The sequence below is a fragment of the Ziziphus jujuba genome, chromosome 2 (assembly GCF_031755915.1).
Source record: "Ziziphus jujuba cultivar Dongzao chromosome 2, ASM3175591v1".
In the NCBI taxonomy this organism is placed as follows: domain Eukaryota; kingdom Viridiplantae; phylum Streptophyta; class Magnoliopsida; order Rosales; family Rhamnaceae; genus Ziziphus; species Ziziphus jujuba.
This window is the reverse complement of record NC_083380.1, coordinates 1,427,459-1,453,923: the sequence shown is the minus strand read 5'-3', so window position 1 is coordinate 1,453,923 and position 26,465 is coordinate 1,427,459. Positions and strand designations below refer to the sequence as shown.

The window sequence follows — 26,465 nt, the reverse complement described above, 5'->3', positions numbered from 1 at the left end:
AGGGCCTTCGGTAATTACTGATGAAACTGTTGGCATCGGTAATTACAGATGCACCATCCGTATTCATTTTTTTATAAAATGTTTTCACCATCCGTAGTCAAAATAATTGCATAGTACAAGACAAAGTATATGCTTCATAAGAAAACGGCTATTGGACCTGAATTCATCCACCATATCAACAAATAAAAGAATTTTTCAAAAGCCATGAAAGTAACTCAATACCATTGGAAGTTTTGCCTTTGAAAAAAAAAAATATCAAACTAGATGCTCAAACCAGCTTTCATGGAATGAAGTGGAAATTTATGGCTTTAATTCTCTTTTGTGAACAATAAATAGCCTTGTGGAAGACTTGACTCACAACCAATTCAATACTAACATTTCTCAACTGCATTGAACCACCAATGGTTGGCTTACATGTCTCTTCAACGGAAGAATCAATTCCACCCACCATGCATCCTTTAAAAGGTGCAACATAACTCATCCGCATGAAAGTTCTATTCCATGGACACAAATCTTTTAAATTTCTCATTTCTTGATGTTGGCACATCACCATCTGCCGAAACTCAAGCAAGTTCACATGATCTAACTGAGCATTGACTTGCATTCTCCTCAAAGTTTGCTCAAGCTTAATCAGCACTTCTTGCTCTTGTAATAGTTGTGTTGTAGCAGCGCCAAATCTTTTCATTTTCTTCACTTTCCTCTCCATTTTCTTCAATCTATATTCCTAGCCAAACCACTGAAAACCATTCTGAATAGGATCATTACAAAATTGTTCAAGACGGTGATAAACAGGATTGGCACACGTCCTTTGTATGCACAATCATACAAAGAAACCAAAAGGTATTACGTGTTACTGTTTACATTTAGATGGAAATTTCAATTTTTAAATAAAGAGAAGCACTAAAACAAAAGTTAACATCACATTGATAGAACATATTCTCTAAATGAATCAAAGAAACCAAGTTGGCCAGGAAGACTTTCCAATAACCTACTAAACGGGTGGCTAATATTGATTTAGATTTCCCATTTTCAAAAGAAAAAGTCAAAGGGTAGTTTTAAATTCTCCAAGATTCTTCATATGCTATCACGATTAATGCACGTACCTTAAAACATTTTTTAGCACAAGAAGAATTACGTGTATCATGCAATTAGATTAATCCAATCAAACAACCAATATCAACCAGGAAGACCAGATTGTTTATACCTTTATGTACCTTCCAAATTTAGTTCCTTGATCTTTTCTAATAGTGGAACAACAGGCTCCATGACTATATAGATAGTAACCTTTGTTGTATTACCACAAAAAGTTTTAGTCTCCATACTATAAAGGAATGATAAAATATTTGGTTGTTTGACCTGAAAAGAACAAACGTGACTTTTTTTATACTAGTAGGTATCGCAGAAAAATTCCTTTACAGAAGGCTAGTAACAAAAGGATAAAGTAGCTAGACAGGGAAACAAAACATTTATTAAAGCTTTAGAAAAATAGGCATACTATCAAACAAAATCTATGGACTCTGAAAAAACAACCATGTTGAGTTAATGCTTGATAAAATCAAAAATTTAAACATTTTATTACAAAAATATTACACTTAAATTTTATCAGATTATTGGATTTCAAATTTCAGGGATTTGAGAATCTTTCATATCAATTCCCTTTTTGATTTTGATAGGTGTATGTGACAAGAAAATCCATAATGCATCAATCCGCTAATATCTAAATTCAAAAAGTAGCAACCAAAATATTGAAAATTGCAAATAGAAGAATATTTAAATGAATCCAAGAAACCAAAGAGAATAAGAACTTTCTCAAGAAAAATACTAACCACATCAAAGAGTAAAACAGATGAGAACTTATAGTTCTGAGGCGCTTTACACCATTACGACCAGCAGCTAAATGTCCATCTTGGGCATTACTTCCAAAAAGAGAAAATATACATATAATAGATCCATCATCCTAAAATACCAATTAAAAGTATATCAACATATCATGAATTTATATATGATAAAATTTTCTTAGATTAGAGAAACTAGAGATTGAAATTCGTAATTGACGTATAGGAAATAGCCAATAATAAGATCTTAGGAAGATCTGAGCATATAGACACATCCAAGACTTTAACAGAACAGGTTATGGAACAGCTTCATTACTACAATTTTCTCTTCATTTGTATGAGCAAAAGCATTATATAATTTCTACCACACACACGCAACCCAATAAAACATATCAACAAACAGTTAAAATGCATATGATTTTGGCCCCAAATAATAAAACCCAAAAATAATAGCATTCTAAAAACAAGTTCAATAATGAACAATTACTATATCCCATGTATAATATCCATTAACTTAATATTTTCAATTGTAATAATCAATAAAATTTCCAGAACAGCTAATAAAAACAAAAATAAAACCAGACCCAAAAAACTGAACGGAACAAAAAGTAAAAGAATATTTAAGGGGGCTGAATGATCATCGTCACTTGATTAGGTTATTGTTTTAGTTGTCTCAGTGAGTCAGTGAGAAGCAGAGGAATGGGAGGAGTGGTGAGAAGAAGAAGAAGCAGAAGAAGAAGAGGAAGGAGGAGTTTGTTGTAGACCTGCTCATCGACTCTGAGGCTAAGACCGAGAAGGGCATGGCAGAGCTGATTGCTAAGCCTTGGATGCTTCCTCCACTCGCTCCTCCTCCTGAAGAACTCCGATTGTCCCAAAATGCTTCGCCATTCTCTCTCACTTTCTCTTCCTCTTCGTCTTTGTGCTCCGTTTAGGGGAAAAATGGTGTAACCTTACATCTTTATTCTTCCTTTTCACATTTGCAAAGGGTAATGTGGGGATATTTGAAAATAGAAGGGTAAAACAAAAAAGGTTGGAAACAGATGGGTAGTTTTCATTAAAGCCTTTAAAATAAGGGTATTGGGCCAAATTCCCGTTTTTTTTTTTTTTTTCTTGTCTGATTTTCTACACCAATTCTACCGCTAGTCCCACCCAGCCCACGATTCGAACCATGCATAGGGGGCATGGGTATGGGCTGATGGATCTATCCCACGTCGTCTACTGGGCCTCAATTCGATAGAGAACATAGGAGGAAGTGTAAAGGGAAAAGAATAAAGTAAAGGACTAGGAGAGTAAGAGGGAAGGAAGTTAATCAAAGATTATGTTATAATTTTTTTGTCATAATTCGAAAATATTAAGTCAAACATTATTTTGCATTGGTTTTTATTTTTATTTTTTTATAATATACTTTGAGTCTGTCTTTTGCTTTGTTCGGGCTGTAGTTACTTAAGCCTGTCTTTGATAGGGAATATAAAGAAGTGCGAATGGTGAAATGAATAAAATAAGGACTACAAAGTAGAGAGTGGGAGGGAAGGAAGTGGACCAAAAATAATAAATAAATAAAACTATGTTATTAGAAATAAATATGTTTCGCAGAAAATATAAATTCAAAAGTATTATGTAAAACATGATAAAAAAAAATTATGTGAAAAACATTATTTTGATTCTATTAAACCAAAAACATTATTTTATTTTATTTTTGACGATATATTCTGATTTTATCCCTTTTTTTTTATTGGATGATACCTGTCAATTTTTATTTATTTATTTTTTACTCCATGTAAGTTTTTATTTTTTTGGGACCTCATAAAAGACAAGACGATGTAAACATAATTTAAAAAAAAAAAGTATTTAATAATTTATAATGACCTTATAATAAGTTGGAAATTGCTTTAGAGAAATAATAATAATCAACCAAAACTATATCAAAAAAATACAATACAATATAAAAATTGACTTTTAGGCACTTATTACCAACCATTTTTTTTTTATTACAATTTTAGGAGGGGATTTTTATCCTTAGACATGTACTCTAAATGGTTTTATCTGTAAGTGTCTTCTTTTTTTCTTTTTTTCTTTTTTTTCTTTTTTTTTCCAAACCTGATAAAAGATCATGTAAGCATAACTTTTAAAAAACTATTTAATAATTTTAAATGACCTTACAGAAGTTAGAAATTGCTTTAGAAATATATTGATTTTTTTTTTATTGGATGATACTTGTCAATTTTTATTTATTTATTTATTTATTTATTTTTTACTCCATGTAAGTTTTTATTTTTTTGGGACCTCATAAAAGACAAGACGATGTAAACATAATTTAAAAAAAAAAATATTTAATAATTTATAATGACCTTATAATAAGTTGGAAATTGCTTTAGAGAAATAATAATAATCAACCAAAACTATATCAAAAAAATACAATACAATATAAAAATTGACTTTTAGGCACTTATTACCAACCATTTTTTTTTATTACAATTTTAGGAGGGGATTTTTATCCTTAGATATGTACTCTAAATGGTTTTATTGGTAAGTCAAGTCCAAAAGTACAATAATTCACCATTAGATATATAGTTCCAACTCGGTATCATTAGGAATGTCAACGAGGGAGAAGGGGGTTGGTTTTTAAAATTCCATCCCCATCCTCGTGGAGAATTTTCCATCCCATCCCCGCGGTTTTCCCCGTTTATTTAGATGCGGAATGGGGACGGAGATTCCCCTATCGGGGATGGGATAGGACGGTTTTTTCCCATTTTTTTATAATTGCACATTTAATCAAGATGATAAAACTAGTAATCTCCTTTCATTATAATGGTAAAACATAAATTTGCAAATTAAACTAGCAAATTTTAATCACAAAATTGTAAGGTTCATGAATATACTACATAAAGTGGAACTACACAAGGTTTTCTATGTAATCTACCAAGTACACCTACCTCATACCACAACATTAGCACAAGTCTCTGCACATGAGGAAATGCTTCCATGACTGAATGTGAGTGAATAAAAACATTTCTGCAGCAATCATCAACTTCTAATTGCAAGTGCTTGAGGTTTGTTAATAGGATTGGGAATTACTTTATCAAGCCTGACACCCCAATCAAAGTGTAAGGAACTAGAATAATCAAACAAAGAAAAAATAAATAAATAAAAACCTCTATCATTAATAACATAAAAAACTTACCCGAGTTAAAATGTGACTGACTCCGAGAACTTCTAGCTGGGAAAGACAACATGAAACCTGTTTGATGACACAGTTATCGAACCGATCCATCATGGATACCTCAACAAGCTTAGGTACATTCCTCAAAACCAAGTTAATTCTATTACATCTCAGAATGTATAGTGAAACAAGGTTCACGGCACTAATCTCTATTCTTCCAATGAAAGGACAATCTTGCATTACTAATTACTTCAAAGCAAGTGATGGACCGATAAGTCTCAAAGCATTCAAAGTTTTGTAATCACTCACATTTAATTGTTCAAGAACTGGACAATTTGACAAGAACCACTCGATAACTTGTCCATTCACATTAACAAACTTGCAGGGACTCAAACCCAATGTGTTTTGGACTTAAAAGTCTTTTGGGAAAATTACACTTGTATTCAGAAGTTGGAGCATTAACTTTACCCGGAGTGGAGTCTAACTGAAGCTTATGAACTCTCTTTTTCATAGCAAATTCAATCAAATCACGGACAAAACAATAATGCTCATCACCAAGATATTTAAAACAAAGCCTGAATTGATCTATCTTTGGGACCTCATGCTACGTGGTAACCCGATTTAGAAACTTGCATTTTAGAAACTTGCAATTTTCTCTCTTTTTCTTGTGTATAACAGAGGCCTAGTCTACCATAAGAGTTCGTATGTAATTCTCCCTAGAGGAGGGCTTTTTGTGCTTTAATGCAATCATTATTACCCAAAAAAAAAAGGAAAAAAAAAAGCCCGACTTTAACATTTTATCTGAGTAAATTGTAAATACAACAATATAAGTTTTAGCAATGAAACAAGTCCAAATAACGCATTTTGAAAATTTTATATAGCAAAAATAAGAACCAAGAAAGCATACCTCAATTGATAGAAGAAGAAGAACAACCAAGAAAGCAAACCTCACCTGGCTTTGAACGACTGAGCGAGAAATAGAGTGCAAGGTTGTGAAGCAGAGAAACGTCGCCGATACAAGCGACAAGTAAGCTTGATGGCAGCTTGGTGGCACCAGCGCCGACTTGGTGAATGGATTGTTGCGGCAGCAGCTCTTTGTCTTTGTGAGGTGAAGGTGATGGCAAGCAAGAAGGAAGGGAATGAATGAAATAAGGGCTGTTTTTTTGTTAGGGTTAATGAAATCATATGAAAAATAAATAAATATATATATATATCAGGCTGGATTTAGGCCGGGGTTTTTATTCCCCGGCCCCGATTCGGGTTTTAAATAATAGGCCTAAAACTGCCCTGCAATCCCGATTTATCGGGGAAAAACCACCCCGTTAGGGACGGTGCACCGCGGGTTACAGTTTGTGCAGGTCAAATTGACATTCCTAAGTATTATGAACCAACCAGCCATTGAGATACATGTGGGTCTCCTTAACGGGGTCCAGGTAATGTGGTTGATTTGTTGAGTCACACATAGCCTATACATTAGGCCCTAGTATTGTATATATATGTGGAATAAAACTTTAGGAAAAGTCAATAAAGCTTAAAAATATATGTAATTTGTTGTCACTTAATTATGTTCTATAAAATGCATAGATATTAAAATAAAATGTCAAAGCACTTTATCATATTGGGGTTTCTATTACTTTTTTTTAACGTTTGATACTCTTTAAATGTTAAAAAATTTACGTATCGGTGACAATACCATTAAACATGATGAAACCTAACAGTTTATCCAATTTTAACCCTAAATTCTTTTTTTTTTCTATTTATTTGTCCAATAATTGATGAGTTTTTTTTTTATTATTTTGTTAAAGATTAATGATCAAAAATTAAAAAGAAAATGGATTTAGGCTTAGCATTTCATGGTTTTGTCACTAATATGCAACCTTGTGGAACTTAAAAGTATCAAATTTTAAATAAAAATTGTAGAGACCATAGAATAAACTTTCCCCAAACTTTTTTTTTTTTTAATCATCAATTTTGCCCAAACTTAAGGATATAGTAAAGTGCATTAACTCTAAAATAAAATAAAATAAAAAGAAGCATGGAAATTTCAATAAGAAGGCCATATAAAAAATTAGAGAAGGGAAAGTGTTGGGACGATTTCCGCAAGTATACAGATCGCACAAGTAATAGAATGATGAGTGAGTATCATTCCCTCGAGAATTGATTTTTGAAACTGTGCTAAGTACCAAAATTATTGATTAATTCTTTTTATTTAGGCACGCAATATGACTAAAAACTAGTGCAAATGTAAAATAAAGCTAATATTAAAATTAAACAAAAGTATAGGACAAGAAATCAAGAGAAATAACTCACACAAGTAATGGAAATGACAAATATTATTATCTAAAGCTCTAGGATACTGATTTCCGTTTTATTCTTCTTATAAATGAACTTAACTTGGGTGATTACTATTGGATTTCTATCCTTAATTCTAACCAAAAGGTTTCTAATTACATTCAATTCCTTATCCCTAGGAAAATTAGAATCTATGAGTAATTAGTGGAAATTCAAGAAATTCTTCCTAAATTAACCTAAAAAGCCATGCATTAATTCCTCTTTTCTAGGTTACCCACTTCCTTATTAAGCTTTCCAACTCTAATTAAAATATGGCTTGTGTAATCCTGATGACAAATCTATTAAATAACCATTTCCCAAGGAAAAAATTTATAGATCTACCCAATACCCAATTGATTTCCAATCTAATTAGGCATATTATAACATTAAATCCAAGGAATACATAAGAAAAGAATAGAATTGCACAATAATAATCAACCCACCATTCAATTACAATTCAAATAAAAGTTCCATCAACACCCTAGATAATAAATCTAACAATCCATGTACAAAATATAAACCAAATCCAAAATAGAACATATATTCATCATTAAACCCACGTTAAACACAATATATATATATATATATATATCCAAATACAATTTAGAGAGTGATATAAGATAGAGAAAACTCAAAGGACGAGGAATCTTGTAGAGGAATCTCTTCAATCTTTAATCTTCTTCCAAGCCCAAGCTTTCTCTCTCTAGATTTTGCTCTTTCTCTCTCTAAATTGAGTGTGTTGCTCTCTAGCTCTTATCCAAGCTATTAACAATGGTGGCTCCCCCCAATGGTGGCCCCTTCTTTTCTACCAAGCCTCCTCAAATCATCTCTAAAACCCTAGCCTTAAATCCAACCTTTAGATCAAGAACAAAGGGTTCTAGATGTGTACATGGCTTTCACATACCTAGTTTAAGTGAGTCACATGATTTGCACATGCAAATCTCTATACTAAAGGCACATGTCTTGTAAATGCTCTCATTAAAACTCAAATTTGACCAAAGTTAATAAAAGTCAAAATTAGAACTCAAGGCATGGAAAGTCAACATTTTGAAAATCTTGAATAATTGGTGGCATATTTGACTTGGTTTAGGTATGGTGAGCCTTCTTCTTCTCCAAGGTGATCCGCAAAGCTTTAAAAACCATGAAAATTATCCTTAATTGTACTCTAGAGCTCACCTACACAAATACATAAAAACATATCAAAATAACCATAAATGCTTGAGTTTTCCACAAATAATTAAGCTATAGAAGACTAAATAACTAAGCTAAAACTCACTTATCAGAAAGCAAGGAAAGCACCTTATCTCTCTCTAATCAAAATCATTCTCTTTCTCGTTATGGTCAACCTCTTAATTTTCTGCAAACCACTCTTTCCATCAGCCATGGAAGAATCTACAGTCTCTACCATTACCGATTCGATCCTTCTGAATCTCAGGTATGCAGTTTTGCAGATGAGAGAATAAGAGGGGCCGAAAGGACTTGAAGACTTCATTTCACCCATCATGGAGGCTCTAAATAATGGTGCAGAGAAAAAGCCAGTCGATGATGTACTATTGCAAGATGAGCATAAGCTAAAAGAATTACTTGAAGACTCCATTAGTTCAAGAATCAAGGGTATACAGGGTAATGCAGATAAGAAGAAAAGATCGAAAACCTTAAAGTCAAAAGAAGGGTGAGGACTGAAGATGCACTGTATAAAGCAGACGACTTGATGGATCAGATCTACAATGAGGTATGCACTGCTATAACTACTTCCTTCTCAATTACAAATTACCTTTCTTTTTTGTAACTATTTGTATTTGATAAGTAGCCTTGGCTAATTAAGTTAACATTTAATTCTATGTCCACAAACAAAATTGGTATTTGACTACTAGGCATTGTTAGAAAAAGAATATAAATAAAATGATGATTCACTAATAATATTAAGCTTTTGGGGAAAAAAAACGATAATTCAACATGCATCAAACCCATTTCAACCCAATATCACAAGAAAATTGGAATTTAAAAAAAATAAAAAATAAGCCTTTCCATTTACAGATAAAATTTAAATCATGTTGTCGATTTACATTCTTGACCTCCTTTATGCACAAATATGCAGCTTAACAAAATCAAAACCAAACAGGCTTTAGTGTCTGTTTAGCAGAGCTTCTTTTTTTTTTTTTTTGGGTCAAAAGCTCTACTTGAAGGCCAAAAGCTCTTTTGTTTAAAAATCAGAGTGTTTAGCAAAAGTCAACAAACACTTGTTAACCAAAAAAATAGTTTTGTTAAACTGTTTTAGAGAAAGCCAAATTTTATACTTTTTTAGAAAATCTTTTTTTTTTTTTAGCTTATATGGAAACTTAATAAGCATTTAATATAGCTTTTTTAGCTTATAAGAAAACTCATTGAGCATTTAATGCAGCTTTTTTATTTACAGCCAAACACTTATTAACTTTTTAATAATAATTCTATTTCAAAAAGATCTATTATACAAAACTTTACAGACTGAAGCTCTATTTTCATCAGCTATATCAAATGGACCCTTAGTAAAAGCCTAATAAATTTCATGCCTACTAGCGCATGCACGTGAAACTCACTTGGATATTGAGAGATAATAGGAGGGGAATTTTTTTAAAAAAAAATAAAAAAAAGTGTTTATAAGGAAACTAGAAATAAATTTGAAAGCTAAATAGGGGATTTTTGTATTTTTCCCTTAATTTTCACTTCTACATCAAATTTTTTTCTTTTTTTTAAGGGATTATTGTAGTTTAATATTCTTAACTTTTACTGTTTTACAATTTAAATTTTCAATTTTTAAAAATTATAATTTAAATACTCAATTTATAATTTATTGCAATTTGAACCATACTGGCTTTTTACTAATAGCTGTGTTAACAAGCATCTCATGTGAGTTAAACATAAGATATCAAATTGCAACTTTTTTAACATTAGTACATTCCATTTTTAAACGTCATATTTTAATGCATTCTAGTTTGAAATTTGTTGCAGCTTAATACCAATAACGTGAACTATACATGAGAAAATTGTTAAAATCTATTAGCCAAAAGTCAAACATGACACAAATTACAATAACAACTGTAAATCATGTTTAAATAACAATTTATGAACGTCAAGAGCCTAAAATTGCAAAATTATAAAAATTAAAAACACTAGAATGCAATTAATCCATTTTATTTTATTCTCTTGCAGTCTCTTTTATAGGGCAAAATATACAAAACTCTTCTATATTATTTGATAGATACATAACTCTCTCAAACTATATATATATATATATAATAAATAACCCCTTTACTGTAGAACGATGTCCAATTAAACCTTAACGTAATGTCAATTTTGTAATAAAAAAGAGCGATTACAACAGTATTTTAAGTAAAAAAAAACAAAAAAAAAAAACTTTTATTATATTTAGGGCAAACTATATAAAACCAAATCTTGCAATTAATCTACTTAAACTATTAACGTAACAAATAAACCCTCAACTATCATTATGTATAACAAATGGCCCTCTTCAAACCAATAAAATATTAAAAATTATTTTGATTTAACAAAAATACCCTTTTGCCATACCTATTATATCATTTTTCAAATGATTTAATCTAAATTTGTTTTAGAAATATTTCATCTAAACCTTTTAAAGTTTGAACATATTATAATTTAATCTCTCACATTTTAAAAGTTATAACTAGCACCCATATAGGGGATGTGAATGCCAAATATTATTTTAATTTGACAAAAATACCTTTTTGGCATACTAATTATACCATTTTCGAATAATTTAATCCAAATTCTTTTTTAGAGAATATTTCATCTAGACTTTTTAAGATTTGGACTTATATCTCGTATTTAGAAAAAGAGCAAATTTTATTTAAACCCCTTTAATTTTATTATAATTATGCTTAAACTCCACAATTTTGGAAAATTTTCATTAACATCTCTTTAGTTTTCTATATTTAGTAAACTAGCTTCAATATTTGCCAGTTTCTTTCAGTTAATTTTTGCAATTAAAAGCCAAAAAAAAAAAAATAGCATTTTATGATTGAATAATATTATAAAAATACAATTATAGCAATTTACTTATTAAAATTAACAGATACATGGGGTTTAATTGATGGTTTTTTTAAAAGCATAGGACCTAATTGATATTAAGAGAAAATTGAGAAGGTTTAAATGAAATTTTCACTTAAAAACTTGTAATTAGCACCCCTATATGGGGTATGAGTGCTAAAATTTATTTTAATTTGACATAAACACTCTCTTGGCATATCTATTATACAATTTTCCAAATAATTTAATCCAAAATTTTTTAAAAAATATTTCATTTAGAACCCTAAAATTTGGATTAATTATAATTTAATTCATCAAATTTTAAAAATTACACTAGTATGTTTATAATGGGTCTTAATGATATTATGTTGAGGAATATAAATGAAAAAATGTGAGAAGAAGTTGGTGAATTTTTAAAAATTGGCGGAGGTTGATGATATTTTTGAAAACTGAGTAATCAAATTGTATTTAAGTTAAACTTCAGTGAAGGTGGATGAAATTAATTTTTTTTATTATTTTAATATTAACACTATTATTTTCTTCAGAAACAATATTATAAATAATATTTTCTACAAAAAATATTCAATTATGATATTTTCATCAAAGACTAAAACATTAAAAATAGTTTTTTTTAAAATATAAATATTACTTTCTTCAAAAATCAAAATATTTGAATTAATATTAATATTAATTAAATAAATTTATTTATTTTGAGCATTTAAGTAATTTTAGATTTTGTTATTAGGATAATTTCAACTTGATGTACACCTTTTTATTTGATTTGTAAATTTTTGATAGTTTTGAGTGGGTTTTTTTTTTTTTTTTTTTTGGGGTACTATTAGGGGATTATATGTTTTTTTTTGGGGTACTATTAGGGGATTATATGTAAGAGTTAGATAGTCAAAGAGGTTTGATGTAATTTACCGTTATATTTATAATATCCATTATGTTATACTATATAAATATTTTACATTAAATTGATAAATAATATGATATTATGATCAACTAAAAATGATATAAAATAATGTAAGTATAAATAAGAATATAAATAAATTTGACAAATTTTTTTTTTTGCTACAATATAATGTCATCCATATATTTTGTGAAAGAATGATAGAAAACTAAAATAATTGTGGAAATCATGATAAATAATACAAAATTAATAAGTTGAGAGTTTTTTTTTTTTTTGGTATTTTTAGATGGTAATTTTTTTAGTTAATTTTCAATTTTTGACTAATAATTTTTTATTCGTGTAGTATTTAAAATTTACTTTCAAAAAATTTAAACATTATTTTATTTTGTAAGTGTATTATAGAAAATTTAATCATCATAGTCTTTATTTGTAACTTTTACATAGTTTAAAGGACTCTAAGAAGGGCAATTTTATTCATACTACAAAAATTATTATTCTACATATGCCGAAACTAAATCATATTTTCGTTTTATACACTAATAAAAATATGTCCATTTTATTTTTAATAGTGTTATATACGTAAATGAACGATATAGGTCCATCTAGTATATGTATGCTGAAGTGTATACATTCCTTCGATTTATATAAGTAGGTTTATTTTTTATCTACTATTAAGAGTGTGGTAAATATAACCTGAATGATATTGATCTATACAATATATGTAATTTGGATTATATCTGTTTAATACTTAAGGGTATTTCTAACCTTTTATCAATGGGTACTGTGGAATATAAAAAATAATTAAAAATGTAGCGTATTTAATAATTTTTACAATGTGAATCAAACTACTTTATTACAATGAATTTGAAATAGATATTAGATAATGAAGAAATTAGGACTATATTAAAACTTTAAATTGAGAGTCTATCTCTATTCTGATCTCTTGCAACTAAACCGATCCTAAACTTAAAACAACGAGTTTTCTTGGAGGCAAAACTTTTGAAGAGCCTCATAAAGTTTTTCATAAGGAGTTAGATAATGCTAGAAATAATTCTTCTATGAGTTCTATTTAAATTTTACTTTGCAAAAATTTAAATATATTTTATTTTGTAAGGGTGATATGCAGATTTTAATCATCATAGTCCCTACTCGTAATTTTATTTTCATAGTTTGAGGGATCATGGTTTTGTGTATTTTATCCTTTTTTAATACTTACCATACATTTGAACAAAAGAATGCAGGATTTGGATTTGAAATAGAGTTTAGATTATAAAGAAATTAGGACTTTTTTTAAAAATTTTAATTGAGAGTCCAGGATCAATTTCTGGTCTCAGGCAGCCAAACCGGTCATTAACTCAAAACAACTAGTTTCCTTGGCGAAGATCATAAAAAGGCTATTGAAGAACAACTTTGGAAGGACAAAACAACAAATGGAGAAGAGCATGTGGCGGTTGTGACCATAGTAGGTAATGGAGGATTAGGAAAAACCACACTTGCTCTGAACTTGTTTCAACGGCAAATATCTCAGAAGGATACCGACTTTGATTTGCGAATTTGGGTTAATGTCCCTCATTTAACATGGGATTACTTGTTGAGGGAATCATTCTGTATACAACTAAAAAAGATGTTCAGGACGAACGACTTGAGTCTGCAACAAAGAGAATACCAATGCACACCATCTGAGGGACCTAGCGCCTTCCATGAAGTGAACAGGCTTGGCGTTGAACAACTTCACAAGAAGGACTCTGCAGCCTTGTCAGAGAGCCTCAGCTACCTCGAAGAAGGTGAATTGCATGACAAACTTCGAAAGATAATAGATGGAAAACGGCTGCTTCTTGTACTTGATGATGGCTTGGATGTGGACACTGAAAAGTGGCTACACTTCAAAAACTTGTTATCAAATGCTGTTAGTGATGGGAGCAGTATAATAATAACTACTCCTCATGCTGCATTGTACAGGGATCAAAGTTGTGCTGGAGTCCATTGATAAGTTGAAGCAGCTACAATACCTTGATCTTTCTCAAAACAAAGCTATCAAGTCATTGCCTGCTTCAATCACCAAGATACCATATTTGATGACACTGAAACTCTCCTCATGCTAGGGACTCAAAGAGCTGCCAAAAGATATGGAGAAACTAGTTAACCTCAAACATCTTGAGATGGATTGGTGCTACAGTTTGACTCATATGCCTCCTCGACTTGGTAAGCTAACTCAGCTCGAAACCTTATCAGATTTTGTGTTGAAAAGGAGCAATGTAGAGAGTAGAGTACTAATTCCAACAGTACCAAAATGTCCGTATAGAAAGTGCATTGATTTGGAGTCGCTAGAAGAATTGGCGACGCTGAACAACTTGAGAGGAGAGCTGAAAATAAAAAATTTGAGAAATGTTGATGTTGACTATCCTAAGGTTGCAAATCTGAAGGGGAAAGAACACCTTAAATCTTTAACATTAGCTTGGGAACTCGATCTCGATGCCAATGACCGAGCAGCAAATTATAAGGCTCAAGATACACTCCAAGGTCTGAAGCCAATTTGAAGGTATTGATACTGGACAACATGCCTAATTTGAAGTATATCTCCAACAAGTCTGGTGATCACAATTCTGAGAGCAATCCCTCATCGTCAACAGAATTCATCAAAAAAATGGAAGAGGTAAGCTTTACAGAATTGGCTGATCTAGAGGGATGGTGGGAAGAAGGTGATGGTTCTTTGGCATTTCCTCGTCTTTCCAGATTGATGATCGAAGATTGCCCCAAGTTGTGTTCCATGCCGCTCTACCTTTAAAGGATTGGCTAGTGTTGAAGAACACTAGCTTGGTGCCATTCATAAATACAACGAAAGATGAAAGCTCTGTCAAACAGACATTAATGAATGCTGAAAGCTCCTCCACTCCTCTTTGCAATTTGCAAAGTCTCTGCATTATTGGGGACAAGGACATGGGCTCTGAACATGATCAGATTGTGTGGAAAAGTCTCAAAAGCCTCCAGTTTCTGAGATTTGATAATCTTCCAGAACTAAAGAATCTTCCCGAGGGGCTTAAAGATGTTGTTACCACCCCGCAAGAACTCAAGATTTGGCATTGTACCATAGAGAGCCTTCCAGAATATATAGGGAAATCCAAACAGCTTAAAAGACTTGGACTTTTTTCATGTCCTAATTTGAAATCCATGCCGAAGAAAAAATTCCTTTTGGAGACACTGGAGATTGTGGATTGTCCAATCTTATTGCAAAGATGCCAAAAAGAAACTGGTGCAGATTGGAAGAGGATTAAATACACTGAAAATATTCTACCGTCAGCAACCTCAAGGTAACATGATTTTACTCTTTTATATAGTAATAAAATGAGCTTTGCTTTTCTTCTTTTGTTGGCTTGGCAGACACTCTGTAGACTGCAGTGTATAAGATTGTTATCCTAAACGTAGTATTTAATTCAGGTGGCCCTAATTTTATATTTTTCATAGTTATCCAAATCATTACCATGTTGAGGCTAATCTAGCTCTGTTACCAAGACCTATTTCTATACACATATATACACATAAACAGGCACTTTTTCCTATGGATACACGTGTCTCACACAGCTCTCTACTGTAACTTGTTTAGCCCACTTGGGTAACCAACTGTAAGCTTTCGGATACTTCCTCAATGTCGGTTCTTCATATTGCTAATTTCAGATATTTCCTTCACCAATTCCAAGGTCTTCCTTGCTGCCCATGTATATGATAAATACTAGATCATTTTAGAAGCCTTAAGTCATTACTAATATTAATTCTTCGTACCATTAATGTTTACTATCCTTAAGCCGTTTTTCATATGTTAACCACTTTTAATTTTCTCTTATCTTGCAGATCATATTCGTAAAATAAGCGAAGATGATGCCCTAAAGAATAACACATCGTTATATAAATATTATTGGGATCCTAAATATGGAAAGAAGTCAGCCACCATTAAGAGGTAATTATATATTTCCTGCTTTTCTTCACATTAAAATTTTCATTATAAGTGGTCCCTTTCACATATTAAAGCATAAATTTATTCATTTAATTAATTTTTTCATTAACTAATTACTTAAAAATCTAATTTATAATCTGGTTGACAAATCATTGGAACAGAACTGTTCTTAAATAGATAAAGTGAAGATCAAGAAAGGATAAAAATCGCTCTGACGATGAGGACCAAATTAGTTGGTAATCATTTTCTAATTAGTAGATTTGCTACAATTTTTCTTCATTTGCTGTGCAAAACAGTAGCTTGTCTATTCCACATTCTCTTTTTTTGCTAGCTGTCCCTGTATGAGCCTCAAAAAGGTTCAATTCTCGAAATATATATATATATATATATATATAATCTTCATGCTATTGTTGAGGCCAGGACAACAAATTGTACCAAAAATACATGCGTCATATACAGCTACATGCCTGTGTCTAATAATTAAACACTACAGATTTTCTTACCATTTGAATTTGCAGCTGACTAGCTAGCTCCATAAATGGGATGCACGGTTGGAAGCAACTGGAAGAAGTATTGTAGTGCATGCACCCAATGACAAGGTTATTTTGCAATTTGTGCTGAGAATAATGTAGGACTTGTTTTGTTTAATTCTAATGCTTAGAAGTATATCTATTAACTAATTTTTCAGAAGACATTTCCTTAGTCAAGACCACAGGGGATATGATTCTGCATTAGAGAGAAAGGCCACTTTGCTTGTGCTACTGAAGAAGTTGATTCCTAGCTAGTTCTACAACTAAACCAACTTTGGTGAAAATCTCTTTTGATCATTCATTTATTCCTGGTATATAAGCTTTGAGCAAGTTCTTTACGTATAACCTGTAAAAGTAGATTTTAAAAACTTTGATGGTTCTGAGATGCCACATCGATTTTCTGTCACTTTGTTTTCTATAAGTCGTGCAAAAAGCTTACATTTTCATGTAAATATAGTTTGTTGCTAAATTTGTAGAATTTTGCGTCTACATCTGCTCCATTCTTCTGCTAAATAAATTTATTCGATTAATGCAGTTCATGAGTGATATTCTCAGTTTGGCTTTTGCTACTGTAAATCCTAGCAAAGTAATACACTGCCATGACTCGTAAATGGGTGGCTTCTGCTGCTTGATTACCGTCTGGCAAAGCAACAAAGGACTACTCCAATATGAGAATGATTGAATCCATGTTCTGTACATCATATTTTTTGGGTGTGCTTTGAAAAATAAGGTGTTCATATTAATACAAAGTCTTAACAAGGGTTGCTATGTTTGTAATAAGTCTAACCAAAATCTAAAAAGCTATTGAAGTAGGTGAGACAGAGTAACAGATGATGAACATAATCCACATTGAACGACCAGTGAAGGGCAGATCGTTGCTCAGAACATGGTGAAGGAATGCGGGGTCATGATTTAAAGATGCACGGACAGCATATTGATTACCCTCTCTTGTCTCTACTTCTCTACGCATTTTGTAGAATTCTGAATGTGTCATATTCAAAGTGCTTGAAGCAACTTTATTTTGTTTCTTAACTACTATTTTCAAGTGCTTTATTACCTTACAATACTTGTTTCTGAAGAGGAAATTCATCCATTATATCCCCTTTTTTTCTAGTCATATTTATAAGGATACAACTATAAAATTTGTGATTACCGCACGCTAAGCCTATAGAAGAAAATCGCCATTTACAGTAAGAAGGATGATTGCAGTTTTTTTTTTCTTTTTTTTTTTTTTTTTTTTTTTTGGTTCCCTGGTTGTAGGTGAATCAACATCAACCTCACAGGAATTCCCAGGCTAGACTAGGTTTTCAGATTACCTTATGGTTTTGGTCTTTTATTTAGGAAGGGCAAAGATATATAATTTGTTTCTAAACTATTTTACAATGCACAACGTAATCTATCTATGAAAACTTTGTGCAATATTACGAAACAGATAGACAGAAGAAGAAACCCTCATTAGATTAAGAAAAAATAAATAAATACATATTTAACTATCGTATAAAACTTAATTTGACTAACACTGTGCAGTAGATGTGTTACCAAATTGAGTGGTCGGAATATTATCCAATTTCTTTTAATGCTATTAATGTAAATAAAGCTTATCCAATATTCCATCTTTTGCTTTTGGAGGAAAAGCTCTGTTTTTGTTCTGTTACTATATCACATAGCCAAGAGAAGCCAATGACTGATAATCTCAGCATGAACTTAATTTGTTCCTATTCTGATAGTCTCATTGAGACTGAAAATATAGTGAAAGACTAATAACAAATAAGATGATAATTCATAACAAAGGGAAAAAATAAAAAGGAAAATTACGTTCATATCTACCAATAAAAAACTTGATCCTCTCGTGAGATTGAATCACAATTAGGATACAAAACAGAGAGGTATTGTCCAAGGAAACAAGAAAAAATTTTAATAAATTCATATATCCTTTTTATTCCATTCAATTTGTAATCCATCTGTTCCTGCTTCAAAGAGAAGGGGTGGAAAAAAATTAACTACTGGTTAGGGAATGGCTACTTGGAACTATGGAACGAACCAACGTATTTATAGAACTCCATCAGGAAAATGATGAACACATGATAAAACAAAATAATCAATGAGAATAAGAAAACTGGCACTTTAGTAAATTCTTAACTTAAAATAGGGAAAAATATAAAAGCAAAAACAAAAATATGAACCTTAAGTACAAATTAACACGCTTCAAAGACTGAATGTGAATTACAAACTGTCATAGTAGAGTAAACTAAAAATGGTAATCAAATAGTAAATCCATCTTATGAATAATAGGAACTGCATTGTGCAAATGCATATATATATATATATATATATGGAAACACTCATAACATCACTTGCTAAGAAGAAAAACCAGAGGGTTTTACTTGCATACCTTTACAATAACAAATGTCAAACTGAAGATATCATTTATATTACTTTTTTCCCTTATATCTGCATGAAACATATAACTTAATTAGCAACACAAACTGTATATTTTGCATGGAAGTATAAGCTTTTTGCGAAACTTAAAAAACAATTCAGTAGCCGAATAATATGCAGAGAAATACAAGCAGCTGGAGCTCATGGGAGAGCAATTTTACAGAGAAAAAAAAAAAAAAAAAAAAAGTGACAGAAACCAATTTGTGGCATTACAGAACTATGAAGTTTTCAAAGTGATTTTTAAGGTTATACAAGGAACATTCTCAAAGCTTATATATCAAAAACAAATGAATAATCGGAAGAGCTTTTTACCAAAGTAAGTTGGTGCAGTTGGAAAGCATGGAATCAACTTCTCAATCAGTCAAAACAGCCAGACTCAGTAAGACAAGCAAAATGGCCCTTCTACAAATTTCAGCTGAAAAATTAGCTGATTGGATACATTTTCTTCTAATTTTGTGAATAAAATAAGGTCAAGTTTACAATATTCTCAACATAAAAACACAAAGTTCAAAAGAGTACTTAGATACATTTGCTTCAAATTTTTTTACAAGCTTTTATTCTCAACAAATCTCAACATAAGAATGCAAAACCATGTCATTTGGTGCAGGGGGTACAATATTATAAGAAGTTGGTTCCAATGTAGACCCCATTTATGGTGCTGGTGGGCTGCAAATTAAAATGTTCACAAAAACTCTAGTGCTTAGCTAATAAACCAACTTGTGCTTCTTAGCTCACCGATTGCCTCAAGACCACAAAACCATTCTACAAATATTCCTTGGATTTATTATGTAAAAGCCATGCGCAAATTGCAGTTTGATGTGGCTGATTATGAAACAAAATACATCGGAAATGTTGAAAATAAGCTAAACCAGTTTGTGTCAATCAAACAATATTATTGAATGAAAGATGGACACAATTATTAGCATGTATTAAAATCAAACTTATATTCATATACTTCAAAAATTAAATTCATGATTTTTAAATTCAAAAAATTCAATTAAAACAACTTAAATTGATAATCTTCGAATATCAATTGGAATAAAAAATTATATATAGGAATGATCCAAAACAGGATCTTAGCTAGACAAATACAAATCTTTTTTATTATTTTCACGAATACAGCCCTAGAGAGACCATCTACGCAACACTATATTGGAACCTAAAAGGGACTAACACAGAGAGAGAGAGAGAGATTGAATGCAACATACTGGTCTAAATTATTGTACTTTCACAAGAAAAAGAACACAACAATTATAGGCAGATTATATTCTTGCAGGCACCAGAAATCTAACCTGTCTAACTGTACCCATTACACAGAATTCAGGCTTATTGTTTCCTTTGAACCCTGTACACAAAGCAGATCATCCAAGGCTACATTGAAACCCATTAGAGGCTGAGAGAGAGAGAGAGAGAGAGAGAGAGAGATTGAAAGCAACATACTGGTCTAAACTATTGTACTTTCACAAGAAAAAGATCACAACAATTATAAGCAGACTATATTCTTGAGGCCCCAGAAAACTAGACATGTCTACGTGTACCCATTACATAGAATTCAGGCTTATTGTTTCCTTTGAACGCTGCACACAAAGCAGATCATCTAAGTGAGTTTATGGGTTGGAAATTGGAATATATGATTGACCATCCACAATAAAAACCACTGCAAATCATGGCTCAGAATTGTTTGTATCGCTGACTAGTGCAGTAACAGTTATGGTCCTGATAACTCAAAAGACCTTAGGCTTTAGTTGGTCCATGTCATATTAACCAAGCACCAAGAAGAATCTCTAGCTCAAAACTTAATGCCTACCAGTAAATTTTCTGATATCCTTATCTCACTGTGGTTTCTCTTAAGAATCTCTAGCTCAAAACTTAACACCTACCAGTAAATTTTCTGATATTCTTACCTCACTATGGTTTCTCTTCCCTGTACTACTCAACTGTTGATATTTCAGAAGGAAAAGAGAGTGTTAGTTTGAGTCATGTTCCACAGAGCCGTCAGGCACAAGTGGTGCTGAAAATTTGCTATTGACCATCATTTCAAGTATGAAAGTAATTTGGAAGATCGACAAGAGTCATCAGCAAACGTACAAACAGGTTGACAATACCTAGTGAATCACCAAAAAGTTACAGGCTCAACATACTTCAAAGGAAATAAAAAAAAAATAAAAAATAAAATAAAATAAAATAAAAAAGAGAAGCCAACGTATTGGCAAACCATTATGCCCAATAAAACTGCCTCTGGAAGATTAGTAGAAAGCCACCACAAAGCATTTATCATCCTCTTCATCTCAGCAGACCTCCTTGGATCAGGTTCTTCAATTGCCCTCTCTGTGAGTACATGCTTGATACGGACATTGACTTCCTCACCTAAAATATGTTTTACATCAGCAAGTAATAACCCAGAATCCAATTAGCAATAGTACTGTAACAGAAAATTTAAAAAATAAAGAAAACTTGGACATTCGTTTGAATAGATTAAGCATTAAATGGTTTTATTATGCATGTTTCATTGTGTTTCTTTAAATCTGGCAACCAAGATAGCAGGAAAATCTTAAAGCACAGTATTTCCAGGATGACTAGCTAGTCTGAGATGCAACTACAGCATAACAACAATAAACAAGTGATCCAGGAATTGAAAACATTAATTGTTAAAATTACAAAGAGGGAAGTATTGCGAATGCATAATTGACTGAAAGCCTTAAAGGCAATGTATGGATACATCACACAACACAAACCATAGCACAAATAATCGAAAATAAGAAGAAAGATATTGCTTAAGGATCTTGTTTATCTAACCATTTACCAATAATGTGGGGAATATCATTCATGACAAATTAGTTTTTCTGGGTCCTACTGTTTATGGGTAGCATGGGGAAAAACATAAACCAGTTCTAAGAAGGGAAGAAAAATATTTAGAGAGATATTCCCTTACAATATCCTTACCAAATCATAGATAATGAATGGACTAGATAATGCAATGCTATTGCATTGACAGGTGTCAAAATGTGTATCGTATCCTGTAGCGTTTTGATTAAAAAATCTACCGTATATCGTAAGATACGCTCATAATTTTATATAATGTATTAAAAATAAATACATGTCTTTAGCATTCCACATAAACGGACTAAATATATGACTCTAGCATTTCACAAAAATCTATCGGTCATAAAGATGAAAAACAGAGTGAAAGAAAAAAACATATTAGTTATAGAACTGTTAAAATAAATGTTAAGAAGAATAAATAATAATTGTAATTGGGGATGAAAAAGGATAAGTTAAGAAGGAATACCATGTAGTTAAATTAGTGTCTTTATTTGCTATTTTTGAAAATAGAAATACATGATATACAGTGTCCCACTATAACAGACTTCTATTGTAACACAAACTGCAAACAGAAACATATATATCTCAGACTCCTATATAACACAAACTGTAAACAGAAAGCATATATATCAACTGAATTAAAGAAAAAGACAAATATGAAGTCGAAGCGTTGTTTCTTTTCCCTATGAATTCTTTGTTTCTTCTTGATTTATTTATTTATTTTTAGCAAAGATGAAGCTGTCTTCTTCTTTCTTTTTTTTTTTTTTTTTTTTTTTTGGGGGGGGGGGGGGGGGGGGGGGGGGGGGTCTTATGTGCATCAATGGTGCATCGGAAGTATCGGTTGACACATTTTTGTGTATCAGAAATACACCAAACAGTAACCATCAAAATACTATCGAGACAATACATATCCTACGAGACTTATCGTGTATCATACAATGCTAACAACCTTGATTGCATTTTAGCATTCAAAGTACATCAAGTGCTGGCTACAGCTTACATATACTAGTTACTAGCTAGGATGATTATAACTACTTAAAAATGACATAAATGTATCAAAAAACTAGCAAAGAGGAGGCTAACATACTTTAGGAATTCTCTCTGGATTAGGAAACCGAAAATTTTGTGCATGAAGCATCTGGCGCAGAGTCATCAACATGTTTTTCTCCTTTAACCAAACATACCACAGCTTATTAAGGTCATCCCAAGACTTCAAGCGCAATTCAGAAGCCTTCCAACTTCAACCTGACAGCAGTAAATTATTTAAAAACAGAAGAACTTTCAGTAACTATCATAAAAGCAAAATTTAGATATCGGGAATTTTTCATGAACAATTTCAACTAGTATCAGAGAGTCACAGGAAGTTGAACTGTTTAATTCCTTAGGTATGAGTGAGTAGAAGAAAATAATTTCAAAATACTAACCATTCAATGAATTATATATTATGAAACAGAAAGGTGCAGATTCTTTAGAACACTTGCTATAAGAACATACTTACAATGCATCACATAGACTCTGCTACTGCTACTTTTGTACATAACTAGTAAAATATTGAGAGGATTATCTTGTATATGTGCCCATCAACACGATGCAGAATTATAATTTATATCATGTTATCACTATGTTGTTTATTGAATAATATTGCAATTTTTTGTGCAACTTCCTTAAAAGACTTATTTTGTTTCCCGCAAAACACTTCCCTGTTTTTCAATTGGTAAGAAAATTCTCAGAGGACACGCTCAGAGAATCAAACACAGGCCGGGTCCTTGCTAACAAAGATGGCAATCATCAATACAATACGTTTCAATAAATCCCCAGCAATAAAGCTCCAAAACCCAAGCAGAATTTCATTTTTAATTTCATTTTCATTGACCGGATCACAACACACTAGTTTTCCCCTCATCTTTCATTGAACATTTTCAATTAAACAAAAGTGTGAATAAACAATAATCAAATACCCGAAATTAAGAAAAACAATGAACAACAAAGCCCCAAGTTAAAAAAGATAAAAGGTTTTTTTACCGTAGAGAACTGGTTTTTCTTCATCTGGGCTTCTATCAGCCTCAAAGAACTCCTCAAGAGGATTGTAAACCGTCCTAGCTGAAGAAGAAGCAGCAGCTGTAGCTGCAGAAGTTTCAGACTTTGCAGCGGCAAACAGTGTTCTCCCCAAGTATCTTGGCATAAACATGGTTTCGCGATCAAATTTCTGCAAAGAAAATGCAATCCAATCAGAGTAAGCAGAAAAACAAAATGGAGCTGTGACAAAAAAATATAATTTGATAAGAGAATGAGATTGAGAACATGAAACAATGAAGAGTCAATACAAAAAGGTGACAACTTTTCTAGTTCCTACAAAATAAATTACGTTGAAGATTCTCTGTTTTTTTTCTATTTCAGACTACTGCTCAATCTTCATCTTTAACGAGAACCAACCCAAAACTAGTATAACCCACACCCTAAATCCCTGCATAGCACTTGAATCCAAGACAGAACAACCATAACCCACAAGCTGGAACCAAATTTCACATAGAATCCACATCCTAAATCCCTGCATTCTCATCGAACAACCACTAAAACTACAAGAAATGTAAAAAAATTAAAAAACAAAAATCACACACGTTTGAGAAGAATCAGGCATAGCCTTCTCTGAATCTAAAGGAATCTCTCTTCTCTCACATTTTCTTTTAACTGAGAAACAAAAAAAATAAAAAAATAAAAAAATAAAAAAATTGGGTATTGGCTAACAGTTGGAAGAAAGAAGAAGAAGAAGAAGAAAAACGCAGAGAGAAGAAAAGGGAAAGTGCAGAAAAGTGGAAGAAAAAGAACTTGGAGAATTTGAAACCTGATTTTTGGCGTTGGAGGCGGTGACGTTGTGGATCAGAGAGCTTGGCTGAAGGTCGTATGGTCGTGGGGGTCGAAGAGTTTGGGTGGGTTTAGGTGACTGGGTTTGATAAAGTGAGGTCGTTTAGGTGGCTGGGTTTAGGCTTTCCGGCGGTGCCTGAGTGCGTAGTGGTTTAGGTCGTGTGGTGCAGACTGCGGCGGCTAGACTCAAGAGAGAGATGGAAATGAACCATTCACAATTTCACATTTTTCACATAAATCAATCATGAATGATAAAATTACAAGCTAACGGTTGGTATTAGTTAGACATATGAAGGAAGATGGGAGATCAATGGTAATAAATACAAATAGTATTAATAAAAATATTAGTATATATATATATATATTAATATTCATAGTAAGACTAATATCGGTTTGATTTGGTATAAGAGTCCATTTGGCAGCATTATCTTGGCCCAAAAACTTAATTTGATACTATATCCAAAAAAAAAAAAAAAAAAAAAAAAAAAACTCAATTTGATACAATTTGATAGTTAAAAGTTTTTTGTAAAACAAAAAATAAGGATGTTTGATGAATACCAATAAATATTTATTGACCAAAGAAATAACCTTTTTAACCTGTTTTTGAAAGTCAAATCTTAAGTTTTTTTAATTTATGTGAAAAATCTAATAAATATTTAATGCAACATTTTTAATTATTAAGGTGCATTTGTATGAGATGCACACGTCTTTGGGGATTTAAGATTAGGAAAAAAAAAAAAAAAATACGAACACAACCTAAAAAAATTGAGAATTATCTTTCATAGATAACTTTTATAACTTGTTTACTAGACAGTCATGCATTACTGGAGTGGCAGGGGGAACACAGCCTTTGGAGGAAGGGCTGTGTTTTTGTTCCGTAAATGTATGGATATCGTGACAAGTGTGTGTGAATGCAGTCGAAAAGGTCTATTAACTTTCATTATAAGTGCAGAGTTAATGTCAAACTGAAGATGTCATTTATTTACCAAAAAAAACAAAACTGAAGATATCATTTATTGTCACACTGCGTTGTGAATAACAGATAATACGATGTATTCAATAGTAAATTCTAGAGTTTTCTGTTGAAATTAAGTTTTTTCAGATTAGTTTTAATTTTTGAGTTTGTTAAATGACTTCACAGACATGTTTATGCGATTTCTCAGTTTGAGAGATCAGTTCAATGCAACAGATGTTTTAAGGTTACATGACAAATATTCGAATAAACTAGAGAAGCTAATGACTGATTGATTATCTCAGTTAAAAGTTAATTTGTTCCTATCCTGAAAATCTCATTATAATCATCTCATTGAGACTCTGAACGTACAAGGTGTAGATGCATTGTTGCCAAAAGTCTCATTGGTTCATCATTGATTTATCAATCATCTGGCAAATGAAGAAGCCGCTCATCAATAAATCATGGTAGTGTATTCCTTCACAATGTAATGTGCTGCTGGCCGAAGCAAGGTATTCCCTTCTTCCTCTATATATATAGAAATACTCATAGCTTAACATGCTGAGCTGAAAAACTAGATGGTTTTACTTCTTTCATTATATCTGCATTCAACATATAACTTAATTA

At 31.6% G+C, this 26,465-nt stretch overlaps 1 long non-coding RNA gene and 1 pseudogene across 3 annotated transcripts; one reads left to right on the top strand and one right to left on the bottom strand.

The window, feature by feature from the left end:
• Positions 1-15,949: 15,949 nt before the first annotated feature.
• LOC125422346 (uncharacterized) lies at positions 15,950-18,241 on the top strand. Of its 3 annotated transcripts, none has more exons than XR_009635685.1 (4): positions 15,950-16,235; positions 16,394-16,468; positions 16,751-17,039; positions 17,298-18,241. It is a non-coding gene; the product is annotated as an uncharacterized LOC125422346 (long non-coding RNA). The 3 variants fall into 3 exon arrangements; XR_007240948.2 differs by having other exon boundaries at positions 15,954-16,235; positions 16,751-16,831; positions 16,921-18,241; XR_009635684.1 differs by having other exon boundaries at positions 15,953-16,235; positions 16,751-18,241.
• A 697-nt stretch (positions 18,242-18,938) lies between these two features.
• LOC107417549 (uncharacterized) lies at positions 18,939-25,193 on the bottom strand (annotated as a pseudogene).
• Between the last annotated feature and the right edge of the window lie 1,272 nt (positions 25,194-26,465).